This window comes from Hydractinia symbiolongicarpus, chromosome 14 (genome assembly GCF_029227915.1).
Source record: "Hydractinia symbiolongicarpus strain clone_291-10 chromosome 14, HSymV2.1, whole genome shotgun sequence".
Taxonomy (NCBI): domain Eukaryota; kingdom Metazoa; phylum Cnidaria; class Hydrozoa; order Anthoathecata; family Hydractiniidae; genus Hydractinia; species Hydractinia symbiolongicarpus.
Window position 1 is genome coordinate 10163299 of NC_079888.1, and position 26191 is coordinate 10189489.

The following is a 26191-nucleotide window of genomic DNA, read 5'->3' on the forward strand; positions in this document are numbered from 1 at the left end:
TAAAAGTACTTATGGTCTCAATCTCAAGCTAAGAAACATTGTGCTTCTTACATAAGAGATATCGTGTAAACAGACGAGTATAGCTTGCTAACAATACAGTTTTTGTTTCTTAACCACGATAGATAATATGAGAAGAATCAATACCCAAGTTGTTTCTACCATCCAATAATTGCAAAAACGATGTCAAAAATTGTTGAAGATACTAAAAATTTGAATGTACCAGTAGAAACAGTTGTGAAAGAAGAACCGAAAAGACGCTGATATGCATGTATCGCGGACGAGTCTCAGAGAAATCCGAACAGTCCTTGAGAAAACTAGATGTCCCGTGCAAAGTCATCTACACTTCGAGAAAGTTGAAAACGTGTTTGCCTCTGTTGAAGCCGCAAGTCAAAAAGTGTTTTAAAAGTCGTGTGGTCTACTAAATAGAGTGTCCACGATGGGAATAGTGCTATATTGGACAAACGAGCCCACATTTGGCCACGCGACTAAAGGAACACAATCGAGTTGGTCCTGTGGGAAAACATTTTAAAGAATGTAATTCTATGTTATCATTGGAAGATATGTTGATCTTATGCTCCACAACACGCTCCGTATATCATTTAATCACTCTCGAGGCGTTAATGAGCAATTATATAAAACCTATTTTGAATACAAACGATGAGTATAGAAGCCGAGCGTTAGTAATTAAATTTAATTTAGCTTTCACCATAACGTTGGGTGTAGTTATGATTGTTGTATGATATATGTATATAGGAATTGTGAATATTTTATACCGTTTTTTAACCCTTTTAATTTGCTTTTAGAACTGATGATGGATAAATTTATCCGAAATATATTGTTAATAAAGAAATAACAATCATTGTTGGTTTAATTCTTAAATAATAAAAATTAGTATTGTTTGAAATTTTGAATTGTAATTTGTAGTACAAAAGAAAGAAACCACATTGAAGAAAATGTTTCGAAATAACAAAGGGCATTTAAAAAGAATGTCTCATTTTACAATTCAACATATATATAATCTAAAAAGTTAATGGAAATAGATTTAAAATTATAAAAGAATATATAGAAACACATGTGAAAAAATTGTTCGGTCTTAGTTTGTAATAAAAGAGACTAGATTCCACTGTACATATGTTTCATGATTCATGAAGTTTTTGCGCGGGTTTAAATCTCGTACATTTTATTTTCGCGTACTCCTCACAGGTTGTGCCTCACTGTATTGCACATCTTAAAATTTTAAAATTTTAACATTCTTTTCCTTATTAATGGATCATTTTGCATGGCTAATTGGCGTTTTATCATTCTGAAACGAAACATTTTTCGAACATCAAAATTATTAGAATTACAGAGTGTAACAAAGTGGCAGAGCATTTTGCTAAGCGTAATTGGTAAGTATTTTGAATTTAAGTTGGCAAATATAACAGTGGTCGGGTGACAATCTGGCTTGCTTTCCTATATTGATCTATATCAATATAGGAAATCAATATAGTTATTTTTTACTTTTACAAAACATATATAATACAATGCAGCATGTGAACATCCCGATCTGTGTGTAGGGAAGGCAATTACTTTCGACTTTTTCATAGTTCTTTACCCTAAAAAAATAGTTGTAAAGATTTTATGCAGTAGAGATCAGACGTAACAATAACTAGTGCACATATTTTTTTAGTCAGCAGATTAAAATTCAGGTTCGTAGCAGCGTAGGAGGCTGAGGGTAGATTTGTGCCGGTCATGGTGACTATGTATGAAACATGTATGCACAATGCTAAGTAATGTCTTGATTTGTTTTCTGTCCCTTTCTTTCCCCTTCCTTCCCCACTCTTCACTCCCCAATCTTCTTTCCCCTCTCCCCTGCCCTGCTACGTCCCTTGTAATTGGATCAAAATTAACTGATTATACATAAAGATAAAATAATAATAAGGACCAAAAACAAGCGAGATAACAAAAGTTCTTACGTTTGACGTGACCGTGTCTGCTTCTCCAGTTTCTCAGCTCGGTTGTCAAAGCCGCTACTCGACCCATTAATCTGTCAACCCGTAAATGCAATTTTTTAACAATCTAACAAAGATTAGTAACACTATTAATAACTGCAAAAGTGAGCAGGATTTAGCTCTTTAAGCGCCGTAAATACATTTTCCACAAAACGTATTTTGAACGTGGCAAATTTACAAAATTTGAGTGGCTAAAACTGAATGGTCGAAAGTGAGATTATTAGGTCACATTATTAACTTGGTGAGGTTATGTAATTTTGTTATCCGCATTCTATCTCAATAAGTTTACGAATGTTTATAATGAATACGAATTGCGGACTGATGTGACAATAAAACACTAAAAGACAGTAAATTACCCTTCTATCGCACACACCAATCTCACCCACACCTCCAACAACCCCATCTTCACCTGGTTCTCCTTGTTTGCCAGGTTCTCCTTGAACTCCATCTGCACCAGGACTACCTTTAGCTCCTTTGTGTCCGTGTGTGCCAGCATGTCCAGGATAACCCTGATACAACAAAAATTTATTTTGACTCATTTTATCAAATTCTTTTTTCTTTTCTCAATGTATAGAGGACAAATAATGTGAAGTTTTAAAGCCTAAAAATTTTGATGCAATAAAAAAGCACAACCTATCTAGCCAGCTACATGTCCTAGTGGTTTGTTGGTGGTCAAAGTTCCCTTTACCTTGCTTCCCTTGTCCCCGTTGTATTGGCTTCTGTCGACATATATAAACATATTGTTAGTATCTCCTTTCTCGCCCTTTTTGCCTCTTAATCCATCAAACCCCTTCGGTCCTGAATCACCTTTGGTTCCTGTGAAACCCTATAAATGTATTTTAAAGTTATTAAGAATTTATCACATAGAGTTGCTAACAAACTACTTAAGATATTAATGTGATAAATCACAACGCTTTATAGACAACGGTTTTAAAAGGTACACGAAAATTTTGATACATTTTGTGAAGAGCACATACATTTCCACAAAATCGACAATGACCGGCATCTCCCTGTTCCCCTCTACCATGGAGGTGATCCTCGTCTGAAGGAGCACTTCCAGGATAGCCTTTTGCTCCTTTGGGCCCATAATATCCTTGACTTCCTCTAACACCTTTAGCTCCACGATCACCTTTTTCACCCTGTATAAATGAAATGTAAATTAGTTTTGAATCCATTGATCAAACTTGGGTTTCTAGAATTAACAAGAAAGAAATATAACAAGTATTGACAATATATATTATACCTTAGCCTGTGCTAGCTTTCTGATATCATACTTTCCGTCAGAAGGTAGCGTGGACACAAAAGCAAATAGTAGCACGAGTGATAACAAACATAAATTTCGCTTCATGCTGACTGTTTAAAATTTATATTCTTTTTTATCTGAAATAAATAATGGATAAATATGCAGCTACAAATAACAGTTATAACACTTATGAGTTAGACAGTTCACATAGTATCGTCTCTTTTTACGACTCAATTCACGGTGTTGCTATAGCAATAACCAGTAAAAAACGCTTTTCCGAGAAAAAAGTCAGAAAATGCATATTTTTTTTCAAAACTTGTACAATTTTGACAAAAAAATATTACAATGTACAATTGGGAAGATAAAAAGAAGTAACAATAACGAAATAAATAGATCCTATTATATAAAAAAATGCAGTATTTATAAAATCATTTCTATCAGAAAATACGTATGACAATGCTAAATTCTTTCACCAAAAAAAGAGAGCGAAAGGAGAAATATACAAGGTAAAAAAATCATAAATTTATGTAAAAAATACACTTTGCATTGCATATTTTAACATTTTAACATTATATAAGCCTCTATTAAGCCTGTTTAAAGGTTTAAATGTCTGTCTGTCTGTTTATTTGTTTGTTTGTTTCCTTGTGTCCTACTATCTGTCACTTAATGAATAATATTTTGTAATTTCATAAAATCAGAACATCCTGTCCACCTCCTAAATGTCGTGGTGGAAAAACAATGCTAAATTCTTTCACCGAAAAAAGAGAGCGAAAGGAGAAATATACAAGGTAAAAAAATCATAAATTTATGTAAAAAAATGTTATATAAAAAGTACAGATGTCGTTAAATTGATCTTGTAAAATACGTATTCAACGAAAGTTCAGTCTATATTCGTTCCATAATATGTAAGCATTTTTCAAATTATCAACGTTGAAGCTAACTCGCGTAAATTCAATTGGTTGGATCTATGATAAAAGAGAAATTACATCAAATATACTACCATTAACTTAAAAAATAATTTTCCTTCTAATTTGAAAAGTTTCCAATGAAAATTTACGAACCAAGAAAATATATTTCCTGCGTTTCCTACATTAGGTGAACTTTCAATGTTTTCGGTAACCGTAAGAGGGTGATATTTTGAAGAAAAAGAAAACAGACTTTACCCAGCTGGAACTACCAAGGAACTAGATAGAAATTTGCTCCACATGGAGAAAGTTGACATAAAGAAATTATATAGGGGAGAAAAACAGGGACAAAAATATTTGTTCCACGCAGATATGTTCAAAAGACAGAGAACGGTCGAAATAATTATTGGAAAAATTATCTTTTTTTTTCATTTAAAAAAATCACCTAAAAACAATTCGCTGTAATTCATTATTTGTAAATTATGTCATTGTTAACTAAATTTATTTCCGAACTCTACATTTTAGAATCATTTGAAAGGTGGAGTTCATCAGATTGTATCGTTTGATGCTTTACCGACATATATACGGTGTTCATTGGACTGCGACCTTTTTTAGTGGAAATGCGGCAGATTTCTTAAATAATTTGCACAGTAAGGAAACCCACCTTATCTGTTATGGTTCGTTAGTATCACTTTTGATATGTGCGTCCAGTTTTTTACGTAATTCACCAATACGTGTGGTCAGCTGGTTAATGTTGTTTTTCAATCGTTGTATAATCTATAACGCAAGAGTGAAGTCTCCAGTGAAGTCAGGAAAGGCTAGTGTGAAAAGGATAGATAATACAAAACAATAATAATATCTTACGCTTTCATCACAAGCTCCACGCAGGCCTTTATCTCCGAGGGCACCAGCAGGTCCTTTTGGTCCAACATCCCCTGGAAAACCTTTCGATCCAGAAGCTCCGGGTTCCCCTTGTCGACCGTGAATTCCTTCATGACCATGATCTCCTCTTAGACCCTTAATATTAAACCAGAATTACGGTAAAAAAGAATTAAAAGTGACTATTGCCCCTGCGAAAAGTTAAAAAAAAACTTTCTTTCTATAACTGACTGTTGACATAATGTTCAGTTATAGCGAACTCTGCATCTTAAATTCTATTTTGATTAAACCGATACAAGTTTTGTCCTTTGTGTTAATTAGTGATCACCTAAATTCGTGACGCTTTGAAATAATAGCCTCTTAATAGACAAAAAAGTATAATCAATTACAACCTTCGCTGTACTAAAATATATAATATGTATATATCAAACCCGTTCGCCTTTAGCACCTTTCGTAGCAATAATGTTGTCGCTGGGATCTCCTCTAGAGCCTCTAAAGCCTTGCTTACCGGAATCTCCTTGTCTTCCCCTTGGTCCAACATTACCTTTGATTCCTTTATATTTCTAGCAGAAAAATATATAAATTGGTTATCTAAACATATTAAGAACTGGTTTCCTACGGAAAAATATGACAAAAATATAACTTACTGCAATTTCATCGCAATGTGGGCAAAATACATCGGCTCCAACTTTCCCTTTGCCGCCTTTAATAACAAAGCCAGGCGGTCCAGTTGGACCGCGATTACCTTTTTGTCCACGTTTTCCCTCTAACCCAGTAGGACCAATATCTCCATGTTGACCTTTCGCACCTTTCTTGACCTAAATGTAATAAGATGAAGTGACACAGGCTTATAAAAGAGATTATTTTTCTTGGTATTTCCAATAAAAGATGCTATCTGCGGACTTTTACATAACAAGCTAACAATGTCTACAAATGTCATATAAATAACATGCTGACATCTGGCTGACACAGCATATAATGACTTGTGTGAAAATATGAATTTTTAACCACTAAAGACAAGCACTAGCTATCATGAGCAATTTGAAATATACAATTTGTTGAAACAACTTACCTCGTAAAAATGATGATCGTCATAAAGTGACTGAACAGCGACAAAAAATGTCAAGCACACCGCAACTACTTTCTGCATGATTTTTATTTCTCAATATCCTGTGTTTCTATTAGTAGTCTACAAGAAAAACAACAACAAGTACTATAGCGAACTAAAGAATTATAACATTGGTCTGGATAATTCATTCTTTTTTAAATAGCAACATCAAAGCTACACTGGGCTTAAATATAAGAATAGACTTTGCCAAGCCAACCAAAAACTTTTAAAACTAAAAACACACCACAACAAACAAAATAAGGACAAATAGTAAACTAGCTGTCAACGTATTCGTTAAAATTACTCATTAAGACTATGTGGAATTTAAACAAATAGATTTTTAAGAACCAAACAAAGATATCACCTACAATTTGTAACGTTTCAAGAAAATAACCTTTGTGTAATACAATGGGGGGTAGCACTGACGAATAAATAACAAACATTGACAAATAAAAAACATACAAAGTAATAAAATTCCATAAGGTACCATCCATTTAGTAAGTTTGCAATCACTGATTTTTTCGTTCCCTTTTTCTTTTTTGTGTGCAATCGTGTACGTTGAAAAAGCTCCTCTTTGCTACCTCCCCCTACCAATTTTTCCTCATCTTTCTATTGTTTTACTATGGATTTGATGGCACTATGTAGGCACTGCTTCTGAAGAATATTAGTATAATTTCTATGCTTGCTCGCGCTTTAACATAATTGAATTCTTCCCCACTTTCGTACACAATAAATAAGTGACCTATAACCAATGAGTGAGTTGGCAAGCAAGCAAGCAAGAAAAACAAACCAACAAACAAACCAGAAAACAAGTGTGATTCTTTACGAAGAGCGGATCATGGATACCAATAAACTGGCACAAATACACTTTGCATTGCATATTTTAACGTTTTAACATTATATAAGCCTCTATTAAGCCTGTTTAAAGGTTTAAATGTCTGTCTGTCTGTTTATTTGTTTGTTTGTTTCCTTGTGTCCTACTATCTGTCACTTAATGAATAATATTTTGTAATTTCATAAAAACAGAACATCCTGTCCAGCTCTTAAATGTCGTGTTGGAAAAAAACGAGCGCTTTAAAACAATTTATAAAAAAAAAAAATTAAATCCAAAAAGTTTCTGTAGTTATCTATGTACATTTGTTGAAAATTGCAATATTAATTTAAGTAAATAGTTTAACAAAAAAATTACACGTAAAATACAAACTGAATTATAGAAGATCATCATAAAATGAATTATTACAAAGGATAACTTTAAAATGTTGCACAACAATCTTTTGGCACGCTATCTGAACGCTTTCAACATTATTAGTGTACATTGTTATGTTTTAACCAGTGAAAGGTCAACCACCTTTAGCTGAAAGTTTTCTTATAAAGATGGCGTTCCCTAAAAATGAAGCATAAACTTATTCAAGTTTTACATGCACGCGATTGAACAGTATTGTCCACTTAGGTTAAACAGAAAACTTGGATAGAAACTAAAACAGATTTTCCTGAGACACACCACAAATGTTTTTATATACTACTAGTTGTATAAAAAGTAATAATAACAAACTTACAGCGGCGAGCTCTTTAGTAAATATATCTATACTTTTTGCCAGCGTTTTTACTCTTCTCTCTAGAAGTTCTAATCTCTAAATGAAAGCAGATTTCACGGTAGAAAGTACACCACCAGACTTTAGTTTCAAGTTTTCTTGCAATTACATCTTAAACTTTAGCTGCAAATACTTTTTATGGTTATATATTTTACTAATTATTCTCTCAAATATAGAATAAATTGTTAAAAAACAAAACTAATAAAGTTATCGTCATTAACTCTGTGTTTGATCATAGCTATAACCCCTCACGGAAATATTAATACCCGAAGACCTACATAAAAGCAATGTGCTTAAAACTCACTAATTTCTTCCAAGTGCCTGGAGGTCCTTGTTTTCCTGGGAATCCCGCAATACCAACTTCGCCAAGCACTCCCTTTTTACCTTTTGAGCCAGGTTCACCTTTTTCTCCATGTTCTCCATGATGACCGTGAGGTCCAGGTACCCCCTAAATTGAAATTTATTCAGGGTTTTAAAAAATTTAAAAAAAGGGTCACCTGGGAAACCCTAACAATTAAATCGTATAAATCTATTCCGTTGTTGCGACTTTAACAATTACGAAATGCAGTTATCACTATATAACAAAAACTCATATAAGGAACGCTACTAAACACTTTTTAGAAATTAAGATTTGCTTCCAAATTTGCGTTGATCAAAGGAGCACCACTTATGAAAAAACGAAGCTAGTATCTGAATACAAAAGTAATATTGATATATGCACCTTCTCTACCAACCTCTAAAATGTGTCTGGGCCTCTACACTGAGGAAGTCTCATAGGATAAATAACAGTAAATAAAATCAATTAATAAAGATATAATAAGTATTAACACACACCTTTTCGCCTGGTTGACCTTTTTTACCATCCACCCTTAATGCATTTGCGTTTGTACTTCCCTTCTCACCTTTTTCACCAAGGATACCATGATCACCTTTAGGGCCAGTGGCGCCTTGTATACCTTTTGTGTAATGATTCTGGTGCTAAAAGACGCCAATAGGTTATGTGAACGCATCATATGGTGAACGCATCATATGGTGAACGCATCATATGGTGAACGCATCATATTGTGAACGCATCATATGGTGAACGCATCATATGGTGAACGCATCATATGGTGAAGGAACTGCAGTTATTATCATGACTATTTAGAAAAAGACTAGGTTCTCGAATAAAAGAAATGGCGAATAATGTAAAAATAAAAATTACATTTTCCCAATGATGACAAGCGTCGTGGCAGTGACCATCGTGTCCTCTTGCACCACGATGACGTGACGTCACGTTTACTCCTGGTGACCCAACAGCTCCTTCATATCCGCGAAAACCTTTCATTCCGTCATTTCCTCTTGGTCCTGGTTCCCCTTTCTCGCCTTTTTCGCCCTAAGTTCGAAAAACAGAACTTATATTGAAAGTATTTGGCTGGGATGTGATGCCAGTTGGATTGATAAGACAGACCATATATTCGGGTTTTATTAATTTCAATTTGTTGTTACAAGGGTATACTTTGACACAGAATGTTTACTGACGCAATTTTTGCAACACAAAAACGTTGTAACAGATGGATAGCTAATAGATAGAGCTTTTTCATAACAGATGAATTACAACTTGGACATGTGGATGTTTGTTTATTTTGTAATTAACTTAATTTTTTTATTATATTTTAGGTAAATATTCCCTTGTACATTGTTGTTTATTTTGTAAACAAATACAATGTTATGTGACAAGGAGGATGTGGCTGAAGCTTTTTCATTAAGAGGGAAGGGCATTCCTGTGTATTTTCGAATAATCTGTCAAGATAACGAATGCAGTAAAAAATAATTTACAAGAGAAAAGGTTGTCTAAACTACATTTAGCTATGCAAAAATACATTTAAATGGGTGATTAATATTTAAGTAAACCCGCTGCTAATAAACTATGAAAAACCAAAACAAAAAACATTGAAAAAGTTACCTGTCTGATGTGATGATAATGTACATGCTTTATCACTTTGTCCTGTCCAGTCACACACACTGCCTTTAACAGCGCCACTGCTACGCATGCAAGTAAAAGCTTCATGATTAGTGCAGCTAGAATAAACTGAATAGAGATCATTATTCGGTGATACTTATATAGTGATTCTCAGGAAATGCATACTTGCAAATTATTCTCAAACAGTGTATGTATTGTTTTAAAGGGAGAGCAAAGAAATTCCATGTTAATTTTCTGTTTTTGGACGGAAGTGAAACCATGTTGCAGAGACCCATTGTGTATATAACCTCCTTCCGCGCTAAAGTACTTTTAACCGGTTAAGTATACATATGTTATTATGGATGGGAAAATGTTGTGTCTCGTAAATATTTTTATTGGGTGTTATAATGTTCCTTTGTCAACCACACAAAGTAGGGTTTTGTGGCCATAGATAGAAAGATTATGGAAGTAAAATTACTATTTTCAATGCCTTCAAGTTACGGCTTGGAGATTTGTAAATGTACATGTATTCCTTTAAAGTGCTTTTAGATAATAGCCTTTTACCCGGTACTGCGGCAAGATGTCCATCTGAACTGACGTAATGAAATTCTTTCCTTTTTTGTTGTTGTTGGGTTTTCTTTGTTTTGTTTTTTATTATTACACAGGTAAATTAATGTAATCATATCTGAAGTCTTATCTCCAGTTTGTTGTTCAACATGTTTTCATCATCAGGATGGCACCCCCACTTTAACAAACTGAGGGGCAATTGAAAATATAAATATTTTTTTTATAAAAAGAAACTTGAATGTAACTATTTTTAGTTCTATTACTAATCACCCTGCCATTTGTGACCAAATATGTCCAAAACAATCATTTGTGTTCTAAACATTACAGTCGTCAGCATAAAAAAACTGAGCAACGTTGAATATTCGACCTAGTAAACAATTTTTTCTTTTTCTTTGAGAAATGGGCTACATTGAAGCTGGAGTAAGGTCTGATTTAAAAAGGCGAATAACTTCTTTGTTTATTTTTTGAGCAGCAGAAAAAAAATCTATTTCCATTTTGTTGATTTTCAAGCAAAATCAATACCACGTGTTTGGTGCGTATAAACTTTACGTCTTAACTCCCCTGCAAATAATAAGAAAACATCTAGCTCTATATTTTACTGATGCAGTCATTTTGGCATTAAAAATCCCGCAAGCAGCAGCACCTTTGCGAAAACTCAGTTTCCAACAAAAGCATGGCGCCAATATTCATAGAAATGCTTTCAAAAGGAAGACGGTTTCGTTCAAAATAGAAGGATATCCTAACGTAAAATAGCAAAGATTAAACGTGTACGCCTGGTAATTTTCAAGACGACATAAGGGGAAAACACACGATTAAAATTACAAAAATAACGAGATATATGTAAATGCTTTTATATTGTGTACATATTATATTGTAGCGTAGACAAAATAAATTCGTTGATAAATGTCACAAATTTTTTGATTTCTAGAAGGTACTGTGAATAGGCACAAAATAATTGTTCCAAACGCATAACACAAGCATATGTGGAACTACTCTTGTTCACAAAAGTAAAAAGGTGTAGAGAGAAGAAGTTTTCACCTCTGACAGCAATATAATTTCGCAACTACTTAGAAACCTAGAACGGCTCCCTGCCCACTGCAAATACTTCTAAATGTTTAACACTATTAAACAAAAAGATTTATGCGAATACTGAAAAGAGCAAAAATGTTTGAAGGGTGAGAAGCATGTCCCTTAATATTGGTAATATCCCAGTAAACACAAAGACGTCTTAAAGACGTCTTTTCTCGTCTCTAGCTCGTTCGGACGTCTCTCGACCAGAAAAAGACGTCTTAAAGACGTGTTTATAATACGAGTAAAATCTCGTTCAAAAGAAACGTCTTAAAGACGTTTTTATTTGGTCTCCGTTAGACCAGTTATATCTCGTTTTAAAGAAACGTCTTAAAGTCGTCTTTATTTGGTCTCCGTTAGACCAGTTATATCTCGTTTTAAAGAAACGTCTCAAAGACGTCTTTATTTGGTCTCTGTAAGACCAGTAAAATCTCGTTCGAAAGAAACGTCTCAAAGACGTCTTCATTTGGTTTCTGTAAGACCAGTAAAATCACGTTGGGAATAAACGTCTCAAAGACGTCTTTATTTGGTCTCTGTAAGACAAGTATAATCTCGTTCGAAATGAATGTCATCATTTCTTTTCGTTTTAAAGATAATTTCACAAGAAACAAATAACTACGTTTTTTCTTTGCCCATTTGCAATAATTGGCGTAGAAATAAACGTTTTTGATATTTCAGAATTTTTTATACAGAGGTAGCCAAAAATTCGAATTAAATTTGTCCAAAAAAGGATACATTTTACAATGAAAACACCGTTCGAAAGACCGCATAGAATAAACTTGTAAGGAACATCGTTCTATTTCAACAAATGATGCATTTGATGTTTACTTTTCAACAAAAAAGAATAATTTGCTCCATAACACAACAAGTAAATACTAAAGCAAAAAAGGCTGTATTTATCCGAGATATGAATGGACAATAAAGAAAATATTTTGCTGATTAAAAGTAAGTATCTTAGATATTTTTTGTACTTTCTCGCGATTTTTGATCCTCACGCGGAAGATTATGCTTACCACTTATTTTAAGCCGGTTTGAAATCAAGGGGAGCTTTCATCAATACTTGGGAAAATAATACTTTAAATGCTTAGTTTTAGCTTCACTATCCTTTCCCCTTTAATTGCACATGTTCTAAAGTTTTAGACCTCTTAAGTTTGTTCTTGAAAAAAAAACAGTAGCTACTTTATATATTGGTGTAATTACTGAAATTCATTTTATTAAAGGGTTGTTTGGAATATATCTTCAAAGAATAAACACATTATCCAACGTGCACAATATGTGCACAGATATATTTTACAAGCAGAGCTCAGACCGAAGTGTTAGTGATTGGCGAAAATAAATCGACGCTGTTGTTCAAGACAAACTTCAAAGATACTAACTGTTATTGTTCATGGTCAACAATTATAATTTTGTTGTATTACACTGTATAGTTTGTGTTTACATGCACGCTTTTTTATAAGCAAAACAGCTTCAAATGCTTGATTGTTGCTTATCTGTTGCTCATTGAACATTCATCTTTTAGAACAAGAAAAGTTTCCGAAAGTAATGATTTTGTTTTCGTTGTTGTTGCTTATAAAAAAGCTTGTATGTGATATTATTTTATTCTTATTAAACTGTTTATTTATATAAATGATATAAATATCAAGTTTCTATTAAGTTCTTCATCATCGTTTTCTTAACCCTTTTTTTGTTTTGGTTTGTCACATCTCCATCAGAATTAAGATTACTAAATTCCTAATACGCAAGGGCTGAAATTATTTGAAGCAGGCCTGGCTTGACTGTATAACTTTTAAAAGAGGCTAAATTAAAGACGTTTTTAAGACGTTTTGGTACCTACGGGAACGTCTCAAAAACGTCTTTAAAACGTCTTTAACACGTCGCAAAAGACGTCTTATTTACGTATCTCAAAGACGTATTTAGGCGTTACGCTTTTAGACGGGTCAAAGACGTCTTAGAGACGTCTCATCTGGTCTTCAAAAGACGTTTTTAAGACGTGTTTAAGACGTCTCGTGTTTACTGGGAGATAAAGTGCATTTATTACCGTTCTCCCTAAATATTACACTAAAGAAGCTTGCCTCATTAAAGATAATTGAGCTAACTCATTTACTTCAACTTATGTTATAAAATGTTAACAAAAAGATTCTACTCTGGCATGAGCAACAGAAGAGGAGCACTTTATTCTTCTCCCCATATTTTAAGCACCTAGAAACTTTATTAAAGCAGTAAATATTTGGACTGAAGATATGCTTATATCAATAAGCATATCTTCAGTTGTAATAATGAATTCCAGAAATCTAATATATTGCAAGAAATCCACCAAAACGACCAACAAAAGTGATGGCCGATGAGTGTTTATTTGCTTTAAAAAAGACATGCGCATTCATTTGAGGCTGAGAAATGTATGAGCACAGGCAGCTTGATGAAGATTTAACCCGGATTATTTATCCGGTAGGTAGGTTTTTATCACGACAACGTCTAGTTTTTTAACAGTTCACACTCGTTTTTATACCTCATAAAGTTGATTAAAGGTTACAAAAGTTAATGTTCATACACCCACTCGTATTTGTAAAAAATACACTCTTTTGGTTCTGATTAAAAATGAAACAGAAACATATGGACGTTTCTGGCAGATATTGTTTTAAAACAAAAACAAAACAAAAATGCGTGGATAAGAAAAGAAAATTAAAAACATTTTAAAACCCTAGGCACTTGCATGTTTTTTGCCATGTTTTCAGACAAAACAAAAGAAGCAAAATGCAGCCATTACATAGTTTAATAAATATTTTTCATATTCAATTTAAATATTTTGTTTAGTTTTCCAATAAATTACATTTTACTTTCGCTACCTTTAATACAGTATCGTCTTTGTGCTGCCCAATGTATCACACCATCTTTCCTGTTTGGTTTTAAGATCCTGTGTTTGTCATAGGTGTTGTTATTTCAGCACTCAGTGAAGAATTAGCTCATATGCAGTACAAACTCATCATGTATTTCCGAAATACATTCTTTATAACAGTGAATCGCACAAAGGTATCGGGTTCCACATACCAAATGCTCCCTAATTAAGAAAAAATTTCAGGTTGCTCTTAAATCAACCCATTTTAAAAAAACTGGATTTAGAGATAAAAAGTTATTTTTTCATTTCCCATATCTCTACATTGCCGACTTTCATACAGCGCAGTTTGGGCACGAGTAACGCGCTTGTAGGGACAAATTTTAGCCTGTTTTTGTTTGACTCGATAGCCCAGTCACGTTTCTCGGTCACTTTCTCACAAAGAATTATTTGTGTCATAAGGAAAGGGCAGAAATGTGTAACGTTCTCCTAATTCTTTGCATATTATACTAACGTTTAACTTTTAAATAATGTGTTGATATGGTGCAGCTAGTCCTCTCAGCGGTATATTAACTTTATTAAAAAACTTCAAGTAAGAACAACCTACAGTTATTAACTTTTACAAAGTTCAAAGTTGGATATCATACAAAGGCTATTTTTAGCTATGTGGCTTGTGACAGTGAGCATGGACTGAAGTACTTGTTAAAATATACATAACACATCCCCTCGTTATAATCAACCTTCAAGGTATAAATTAAATATAGCTAGATGAATGAAACCACCAATGTATAATGTATGCTTGGCTATGGCTAGCTACCTAGAACAAGGGCAAACAAGAAGGACAACCAAACATGAATTAGGGCTAGCTAATTGTAGCGAAAGTAGAAAAAATGGATAATCCAATATCAAGCTGAAAGAATCAAGATATGGATAATCATCAAAGGCCATTGTCAAATTTGGATGAATGGTTATTAAAAATGCCACAACTACATCATATGTAACAGCTTACTGTCTTAATTACGTAATTATCTAAAAGCGAATATTAACTCCACCGACTACATAACTTTATGGTTTAGCATCTCGTAAAATAACTTTGTTGTGATTGAATTGGAAGTCATCGGATGAAAAGCGAATTAGTAAAAACATTCAAACATCCATGTAGCTACTATAATTTTGTTGTTTCGATTCAGATAAAGACGTGGAATAAAGGCATATTTCCAGATAATGTATAAGGAAATGATCTACAGATCCATCGTCAATTTAAAATTTAAATCTTAAAAGTTTTTTAAATTTTTAATTTAACTTTTTCTGGCTAACTGTTTTATTTTTTATGGGAAAAAAGTTTTTTTGTGGATGCAGGTAATCTTTAAAAGAAGTGATTTTTACAGAAAGAAATTTTCATGTTTTTTTAAGCTTTTTTCTTTAGTTCACAAGTTCACAGCGAATTTTAAAAGTCAGTCATGTCTTTACAAATTATTCGCTGAAATAAATTCCTGTGAATAAGTATCAAGAGAACATTATGATTTCTTTTCAACGTTATACCATCTCTGTCAGAAAAGTTTGACCTACCATCCCCCTTTTAATATTAGATTCCTAACCAATTTATAATTTTGGCTAATCTGGCAATTTTAAAGTTTTTTGCAAGAATTAATTTAATGTCTTTATATATATATATATGATTTTTCATTTGCTGGACTCGTTTATGTTTTAGGAAACTTAAAGATTATGTATGTCAAATGTTGATGAAGATTTTTGCATAAAAAATTTTTGCTGATGCTGAAGATAGAAAATAATCAGTATTTTCAAATAAGGTAGACTAACAGGTAACATAATGATAATATAACAAAAGTAGTTGCAGTGATGTTTTTCCTGTCCTTGTCCAGACAAACCAAAACTAACTGGCTTAAACTACACCTAGTTAGCTAACTGTATAACTGCACTTGCTTACTTTTGAAATATAGTGGTAGTAATTATTGGAGACAATACTTTTTAAAGATAAAAAATAAAAATGAGCAATGTGGTGCCAACAATAACATTTCTTTCTGGTTAAACATGTCGGACACTTGACTTTTATTAGCTAGGCTAAACCTCTTACGATGGAGTCAACTGATTTTAGTCATTATTAACCTTAAACTTTGTGTTTTTTGGATAGAATACAGTCCATAAACCATTAAAGAATACTCTTCTTTGATTTTAGTGTTATAATAGTAAACCAGGGAGGTATAAAAGTTATTTTATACCTCCGTTGGTAAAGTTACAAGTTAAATTTTTTGTTAATGTTGTTGCTTTCTTCTAGTTGCGCTACCATTATGAAAATATTTGTCCCTACTAGTGCTTTACTAGTGCCCAAACTGCGCTGTATGAAAGTCGGTAATTATACTTGTTTTGTTTATTTGTTGCGCGATAAAAAAGTCTTGCTACGGAAACGCGAAATACAATGTATACAGGACGGATCAACCCGCAGATTTATCCACGGGCTACCGACCAGTCTCTATAAATATCCGCATTTTGTCTGACGGTACAAAATACATAATAATAAAAAAAATGAAAAAACGAGGGTTAATTTTAGCCACAACTCGGTCACGGGTTGATGACGTCATCAAATAAATCTTCAAACCCTAATATCTCATCAACCGTTTGTCAAAAGCACATGATCCAATACATTTTCTTAATCAGCAGTTTAAGCTCTACATAATATGGGCAACGTGAAAACAAGGTTCTAATTTTTCTTGTGGATGTGTCGCTGAGGTCATCAAAATTCAAATGACGCTTCTTTTTTATTTTTATCCTGCCTTAGTGGATTACTCCACGGGCCTAATCGACTAGTCTCTATAATAATACGGAGACTATGTATGTCTGTCTGCAACAGGCAAAGCGGTTGTGTTCATTTTTCTTTGATGTTGCCGAAAAAGCAAGTCTAGTATGTTAAATTTTGTGACGTTTCAGCACGACGTCAATAGCACTACTTTAACGTCAATCTCTTATAATAATACGCTAAGTGTGTCTGTCTGTCACTTTTGCAAAGTGGATTACATTCTTCAAAATTTTCTTTAACAAATTCTATAAAACATCGCCTATAAAATTGTTCTGTAATTTACCAAACTTTACCGATAAAATAGTATTGACGTCAAAGGAAAGTTAATTAAGATTAGTGAAGCCATTACAATGCACTTAAAACTTTGAGGCCAAATAACTTGGAAACGAGGTGGTGACGTCAATGTTTTTTCACCGCGTGGGTAACTAGGGACCATCTAGGATCAATTTGGGTAATTTTCCTAAACCCGGATCCCCGAATCCGTTTCGGAATGGATGGGTTGATGACGTCATTAAAAAACCTTTAAACCCTAATATCTCTGCAACCGTTTGTCAAAAGTACATGATCCTATACATTTTCTTGCTCAGCGTTTCAAGATCTATACGATGAAGGCAACAGGCATACACATTTCTGAAAAAAACATTTTGTGTTCTGACATGTCTCTGCTGACGTCATCAAAATTTTAATGACGGTTGTTTTTTTCTGTTATCCTGCCTAAGTGGATTTTTCCACGGGCCTTATCGACTAGTCTCTATAATAATACGCTAATTCCGTGTGTCTGTCTGTCACTTTTGCAAAGTGGATTTCATTCTTCAAAATTTTCTTTAACAAATTCTATAAAACATCGCCTAAAAAATTGTTCTGTAATTTACCAAACTTTACCGATAAAATAGTATTGACGTCAAAGGAAAGTTAATTAAGATTAGTGAAGCCATTGCAATGCACTTAAAACTTTTAGGCCAAATAACTTGGAAACGAGGTGGTGACGTCAATGTTTTTTCACCGCGTGGGTAACTAGGGACAACCTGGGACCAATTTGGGTAAGTTTTTCAAACCTGGGTCCCCGAATCCGTTTCGGAATGGACGGTTTGATGACGTCATCAAAAAACCTTTAAACCTTGATATCTCTGCAACCGTTTGTCAAAGATACATGATCATATACATTTTCTTGATAAGCGTTTCAAGACCTATACAATGAAGGCAGCAGGTATACAAATTTCTAAAAAAAAAATTTGGGGGGTTTGACTGGCCATTGCTGACATCAGCAAAATGTTAAAACCCTTATGTTTCATTAACTGCTTATCAAAAAGATATGATCATATACATTTTCTTGGTCAGCGTTTTAACATCTGCATAGTACAGGCAACGAATAAACTAAATTTCGCCAAATATTTTTGTAATTGCACTGCTGACGTCAGCAAAAAATCTAAAACAACCTACTTTTCCATTGTCCTTCTGCCTAAGTGGATTTTTCCACGGGCCTTATCGACTAGTATCCTATATTAAATTAATGAAGCCATTACAGTGCACCTAACTTTGACGCCAAATAATTGGAAACGAGGTGGTGACGTCAATGATTTTTCACCGCGTGGGTGACTAGGGACCACCTGGGACCCATTTGGGTAAGTTTCCCAAACCTGAGTCCCCGAATCCGTTTCGGAATGCAAGGGTTTATGACGTCATCAAAAAACCTTTAAACCCAATATTTCCGTAACCGTTTGTCAAAAGTACATGATCCTATACATTTTTTGGATCACCGTTTCAAGATCTATAAGATGAAGGCAATAGGTACACAAATTCCCCAAAACAATTCTTGGGTTTTGACAAGTCATTGCTGACGTAAGCAAAATTTTAAAACCTTTACATCTCATTATCCGCTCATCAAAAGCACATGATCATATACATTTTCTCGATCAGCAGTTTAAGCTCTACACAATAGAGGCAACGTGAAAACAAGCTTTTGAATTATTTTATGTGGATGGATTTCTGACAAATAACGCTTCTTTTTCGTTTTTATCATGAAGCATCCGCAACCTATCACCGGCATTTATTACATCTTTATCAAGTTCATTTGGAAAATAAAAAAAGCCTTATTCACATGGTCATACGTTAATAAACTGAGAACCACAAATAGCATGGTACTGAAACTCCTAGTAGCTAAGCTTTTATCATTTTGGATCAGAAATATGAAAAAACAGAATTCTAAAATTTTTCAACACGTGGGTGTACTACGTCGTTTTTGGAAGACACTGTTCTATTGTTTTTTTAACAATTTGATGCATGAATTATATGATGTACTGAGATTGTAAACTTTTATATTTATATATCTAAAATTCTTCACGGAACTGATGTACTTCGCCATCCCACTCCTTTACGCCCGTAGGCGTAATTTTATTTTTAGAAAAGACATGAATATGTTACTGCATTAACTGCCTGTTCAGTAAAAGGACTGCCTTGACAAGTAACTACATTGCCCATAACTATCTTTTGGTTCTCTTCTTTGGACACCTTGTGCAGGTTAAGGTTGTTCCATAGCTTACACAGAGGACCCCATTACATGGAACATACGGCTCTGTAATCGTTCCATGATCTGGAGATTCTGTTCCAGATTAATTTTCCTTAAATCTTTATCTTAAATATACGCATTCATGCAACATCTTTCAGCAAGACCCATTTAAATCTTTCCTCGTCGGTAATTATTTTAAACCTTTTGGTAGACAGTTTCTCCAGGATTCTTCTGATTGATCGTTTTCAGACGATGAATCAGAATAATCATTATATTTCTTCTTCTTTTTTTTTACAAGAGGGATTTTTACTTTTTTGTTGTTGTTCCATTATGAAAGAGGGCTCATTTATTAAGTTTACTGACCCCTTAACTTCGGGGAGGATAAACGGGCCGCTAAAGGGTTTAGAGCCAATGTTAGATCGAAAGGAGATTACGAAATAAAATTATAATTTTACTCTTGCTTATCAATATCTCAGTATAAGTGCAACAAGAAATAATTATTCAATTCAAAAATTTCATTTACACACGATTTTTATGAAAGATAAAAGTTAACTCACTTATGAATTTTATCCATATGATCTAAAATATGTAATTGGAGATCTAAAACATATGACCAGGGTTCTGTTCTCACTTCGTATACTCCTTTGTGCTCATTTGATTCCATTGTAAAATGTGTATCCTTAACAATGTACTTATTGCCAGCCCATTATTGTGCCACATCTCGTTGCTTGTTGATTGCAGCTGTTTTAATGTTGAATGTCGTCAACTAAGTAAAGGAATTAGAACATATCTGTATTGTAATCAAAAAACTTACATTTATAAGATCCACATGATCATAAAATGAATTTCTTTTTAAGATATGGTGTAAGATGAAAATTATTACTCAGTCATTGTTTTCAGTTTTTCCCATAGTAACGTCTGCTTTCAAAGTTTCCATCGTTTTTTCAGATATTTCCACTGATGGGATCTGGCTTTGTATGCTTTTGGGGGTGATGTAATGTGAATTGGCTTAAGGTGACATTGTACATTATTGTATCAAAAAATTGATTTTTTTTATTAGCCATTTATACTAAAGAAACGACGATCTTTCCAATGGTTCAACTATTTATTTATTTTTTGAAGGGGAATATTGACTTTATTCAAACAACTAACTTTTCTTTCTGATCGGTCTTTCATACCTTAAATTGAATAAGAGTTAAGAGTGAATGTTTTAACACTTATTATCCTCTTGAGTATAACTTTTAAAAATAAATTATATTTCCTTTCCGAAAAGCAATGACCATTGCATCTGAAAAAAAAACACTTTCCTTTCTAAAAATGTATGCTATCCTGTTCTGTTTCTGCAAGTCACAGAAAAATGTTAAACGACTTAGAAAGTTCTATTTCTATGGTATTCTCAGTCACGTCTTTGCGAATAATAAAATTTAAAAGGACAGCCTTCTGAATATTCATCGCCTCGGAAGTGTGAAATTGTCACCATCATTAAAGGTGTGATATTTAAAAAATCTTTAAAACACTTTTTCGTAGTGTTGTTTTTTTCGTATACCATCTATTACATTTCAACTCTCTTTTACAACACTACAGAAGATCTACAAGGGAGAGTGCTGCTGTGCTGTAGCCAACGTGTTAAAAAATGGCTTTATTATAAAAAGTAAAATAAATCAAAAACGGGGTCTTTGTGGAAAATAATTAAAAAAATCGTTTTTACATACATCTATCACGATTCTATAGAACATCGAATGAGATTTGGAGACGAAGTAGTTTTGTAAATGAAGTCGCTTTTTTAAAGGTAGGGTGTGTTTCAAAAATGTCTCTGTACTTTTCACGAGTTAAAAAGTTTCAAATTATTATTATACCATTTGATAGGTGGTTGAAAATGCTTTTTGGTGATGCATGAATGAATAAACTTTGATTAACTATCGCTGGAAAAATCGCGATTTAATAAACCATGCTCAAAAGGTATACCGTCACCTTAAGTAAAATGTAATGCTAAGATAAATATTTACTGGCACTAATCTTTGAGGAAATTGTCTAAAAAATAGTATATTAAGGTGCTACGTTTAACGTTTCATGATTTTACAAATATAATTATTGTAATTTAGAACTGCTTACCCAACAGATTTGAATTCTGCAATATGTGAGCTGCTACTGGCTTATTTTTGATAATATGCAGTGTCGCATTTTTAACTTTCCTTGGGATCGATTCAACAGCATTGATTTTAAAGATGTCGTGTACAGTAATGGCAATCTTTGTTTCTAAAAACAAAGATTTTCATGTTTTTTTCTGCTATTTTGTCATACATGTTAAATATATTCTTGTAGGCAATCTAAATACACTTCAGCATGTCAGCTACATTTGGTGATTTTTCTATCTTTTGAAAATTCGTTCACACACTAGGCACAGAGTGCTGTTAATGATTTTACTTCAATCTTGGGTAGGATACAGTTCATGCAAAATGAATGCTGACATTCTTAAATATATACAGGAAGTTTTGCATGTTATTACATAAGTTGCGCTTGCACAATTTTAGATAGGATTTATTTCGTTATCCAAATTTTTTACGTTGTATATATTCTGTGGAAAACTGTCAATGTAATTCTTTCGTAGTTTTCCCATAATATTTCGTGTACATTTGGCGTTTTCTAATTTTGTCCCACCACCTGTATTGCTTTTTTTATTATGTCTATCACGTTTCATGGGGTCACATGTAACACACTTTGGGGAAGAATGTGGGATCCTGCTACTTTAAAGTTTGCTGAGAGTTATTTCAACATTCCTCATTTTTGAATAATAGTTTAGGTGCATTTTGGTGGTATGTACACCTGTTTCTTCATTCACTGGATTTATATAGAAGGCAATCTTATTCCTTTCAATCAATTTCCGTAGATCTATTTCGTTTTTCCTCATTTAGGCTGATCAAGGTCACCAAAGAAATTGACAGTTGGTACACCACCATAATAATTATCAAAGTCTCCCGTAGCCTTGCATAATCTTTGGATGCACCAGGCCGCAAGAAGCTTTGACTGCACGCTACGTTCATCAATATTCAGTTGAAATAATTTTAGTCCATTATTTTCATGCATCCTTGTATACTTACTATCTCAGTTTTCTTAGAGATACATCATCCAACGGATAGTCAGAAAGCTGGACAGAATTTAAATTCTTATCTTTTTTGAGTTTGTGTGGTGGTGGAGTCATTGAATGTATAGTGCGATCATTAGGTACGAGTACTGAAGCAGATTTTACCAGCTGTTCCTTGTATTAATAAACGTAAAGGCTGGGTACCTGTTGGCAATGTTCCTTTTACGACAATTTATTAGCATGTAAGATGTTTATTTGAGGTAAGGTACAATCATTGGCATGCTGCAATTCATTTCTTTCCTCTTTTTCAGATATAGATTATAACCATATGTCAGCATTATTTAGCCATTGACTACCAAAACTTTGAATTGCATAATTATTCCAATCAAATGTAGGCCCTCCATTGTGAAGAACCTGTTGTACATCCGGCTCATTGATATCAGCAACGTGATGCCTTGCAATATCTCTCAGTATTTCTCTGCCCAAAATTCAGTCATTGCAGAAATGAAGATCATTTCTGCAATGACTGAATTTTGGGAACTTTGGGGAACTTGCATATGTATATTGTGATGATTGACATGAATACTGAGTATCGGTTTTATTATTGACTACACGAGTGTGACTTTGCGTTCTCTCACTCTTTTTTATCGAATGGTTGTTTAGCCTTCTTCAATGCATCTATTTTATTTATTTATTATTAAAATTTTATACAGGATTAAAAATAGTTACACTTCAGTAAGCTAAGTACTGTTAAAAATGTGTGTCCTGTTTTTTTTACAATAATATAAAAATTCGAAATAAAGAACTAAAAAGTATCTAACAGGAGGTTACTCTTCCAGATCTGTTACGTGTTGCCTAAAAAATCTTGGTTTTCCCACTAAATCTGCATTCTTGACTGCACGCAAGCTTGGTGACTTAAGCATGAAAGCCCTTTTGCATTTGGATTGCCAGAGATTCACCGCATTGGTCCCAGGATCTCTTGCGCAGCAGTCCATCACCTTCTTCAACGCAAAAGAGTTGCCCGCCACATGCATTACATTCGCCAGGGAAACCACAAAACAGTGACCCATCTCCGACCACCATTTCTAAGCCTAAACTATCAGTAAACAAAGGAAACGTAAGTAAGGTTCAGGTCGGCATAATAAATAAAGGTAATACGTGTTATGCAAACTCTATCCTGCAAGTATTAACAGTCTTTCCGAGACTATGGCCATCTGAATCCACCTTTTATCACCACTAGTCAAGTCCATTTCCTTAATTATGTCGCTCATTAAGAGTTCCAACTCACCTCCATCTTCCTACGGGCTTTGCAAAACAAAATGCAGGCACTTGATAAAAAAAGATTTTTATTTTAATTCTCAGCATGACCAGATATTCTACAGGCAGTTATTGACAAGCTGATTGGGTAATCCCCTGTGGTTGACAATCTACTCTCTCTAATTCTGACAACAACAACGTCGTTTAACTCCTGCTTTTTTGCACCTTCAAGGGAACAAAAAGAAACCATACTAACTTTACCTATGTGCACGTCAATACCAGACGGTTTCAACACGCTTTTACAACCACAACTGCTTCTGGGTGGTGACAAATGGTTTTGTCCCCAGTGTTTGATACATCAAGAGAGCACTATTGAGACTGAGATTTCTATCTGTGGTGATATTCTAATTGTACAGTTAATAAGATAATCATCGATAAACGGGTCAACATTCAAAGACAACAGGGTAGTTAACTGCCTTCCTATGAAACATCATGTTTTAAAAGTTCCATCCCACCCAACCGATGACGTATCGTCCAATAACAACTACCACTTAGTTGCAAGCCATCAACCATTCTGGTACATTGACAGCCGAGCATTACTGGGCACTCAAAAAACAGCAAAACAACTGGCTTAAGTGTGACGACCGCTCTATTTCCGAGGTATGTTCTTCCCATCTTAACAATTCTTTGGCTTACATACTTTTTTTGCTAGAAATTAGCTTGTTCCTATCCACGAATTAAATGGGGCAGGAAATCTTTCCCTAGCGGTTTCTATTTACCCCAGCTGAACCTTGTTTGGTCAGCTTTACCGTAATCTTGGAGTTTGCTCACTCCTCTCTCGTTCTTGGGAACCTATAAGAAGAATAGCAAGGGGCCTGACAACTTGTCTTGTCTTTGGGGATGACGATCCCACTGGTTACCCCAGTTCAATAGGGAGGCATAGTTTGCTCGCTTTATCTACAGGATTGACGATTCATTGTTTAAGTAGCCATATGGGGTTGTAATCTACTCTGCCTATCCTTTTTATCTACTATTTTGGGACACCACCCCTGTTAGGAAAGGCTGGTACTCTCCTGTGGCTGGCCCACCGTAACAACTATCTGTGTAAGGCTGAGTGTTTTGTACCCGTAACACATGTGGAAAGCTACGGCCAGGTTCACAAGTCCTGGCGCACAGATAGTTGATTACTTCAATTTACATTCTTTAAGAATCATTTCAAAATTTATCCGTTTTAGGATACCTTAGTTTCGATAAGTTTTATTTATTTATTTTTTTATTTTATATGTGCCTATTTGATTCGGTTCGAATTGCTTTTGTTTGTATTGTGCTCCTAATGTTGTCCTGCTATGGTTAATGGTTTATTTAATAAAATCCTTGTAATAAGGGAGATTTTGCTTAGATGCAAAACCTTTAGAGGGTTGGTTGGACCTCTACATTTTACTACCGTTTGTCATTAGACAAATATTATCATTACAGCCAACTGTTTTGACACCTTATCATCAATAACATGCACTGAAAACTTCAATGAATAAACAAAAAAACATCAAAAAATACTTACACATTTTTAAGCAGTTAAGTACCTAAGAAAACAAAATAGAAGGGTCAGTAATTATTGCAGAAAACACTAATATTTGCATAAAATAATTATGTTTACGAAGTTTCTAATACAAGTAAAATTTACAATCTTTAATAAACTTTATTAAGCTTTGTTTATATCTATTAATATTTGTAGTTTGATTAAGTACCTTATTGTATACATAGATTTGCAGAAATAATTAAAGCTGTTATAAAGTAATAAAAAAATCCAAAAGTTATCCATCAGCCAGGATAACTATCTTTTTAGTAAGCGTTCACAAAACAACTTGAAGTGATAGTGCACTGCAAATTGTTATACTTGTGAACGCTAACTCAAAAGATGTAGAACATTCTTATTACATTAATATATGACTTCGTCCTTTTTGCACCTGTTAAAATATTAACCATTTACTGGTTTCGGTACATCCGAAATCCATTAGCTTTTCGATCACCCTGTTAAGTGGAGAATATCGAAATTCTCCAGTTATATTGTTATACTTTGTGAACGCTAACCCAGCTTTTTTATTAAATTACTTTTGTCACTATTCGAAATATGACACGATTTAACATTAGTCATAATGATGCAGGCTTCATATGTATTTTTTTATTTATATGAAAAGTGATTGAGGTTAATGCGTTATCGAATGTTTAAAAATAAATAAGAAACTTGTATGATAGTGGGATTTAGTATGTATAATCTGACATGTAGCAAGAGGAAGGAAAAATTGAGGACGGTGCAATGGTTGATGTGGTACATGTGTTTTAAAAATCGGGCCCATCCGCACCTCCGTTAGCAACCCAAAACTTAGAACTGGCATCGCTAACGGGGCC

General features: G+C 33.8%; 1 long non-coding RNA gene across 1 annotated transcript; it reads left to right on the plus strand.

Annotated features, from left to right (window-relative positions):
* Positions 1-3585: 3585 nt before the first annotated feature.
* On the plus strand, positions 3586-7061 carry LOC130626060 (uncharacterized). The gene is made up of 3 exons (XR_008981801.1): positions 3586-3740; positions 3933-4022; positions 4665-7061. It is a non-coding gene; the product is annotated as an uncharacterized LOC130626060 (long non-coding RNA).
* The last annotated feature ends 19130 nt before the right edge of the window (positions 7062-26191 follow it).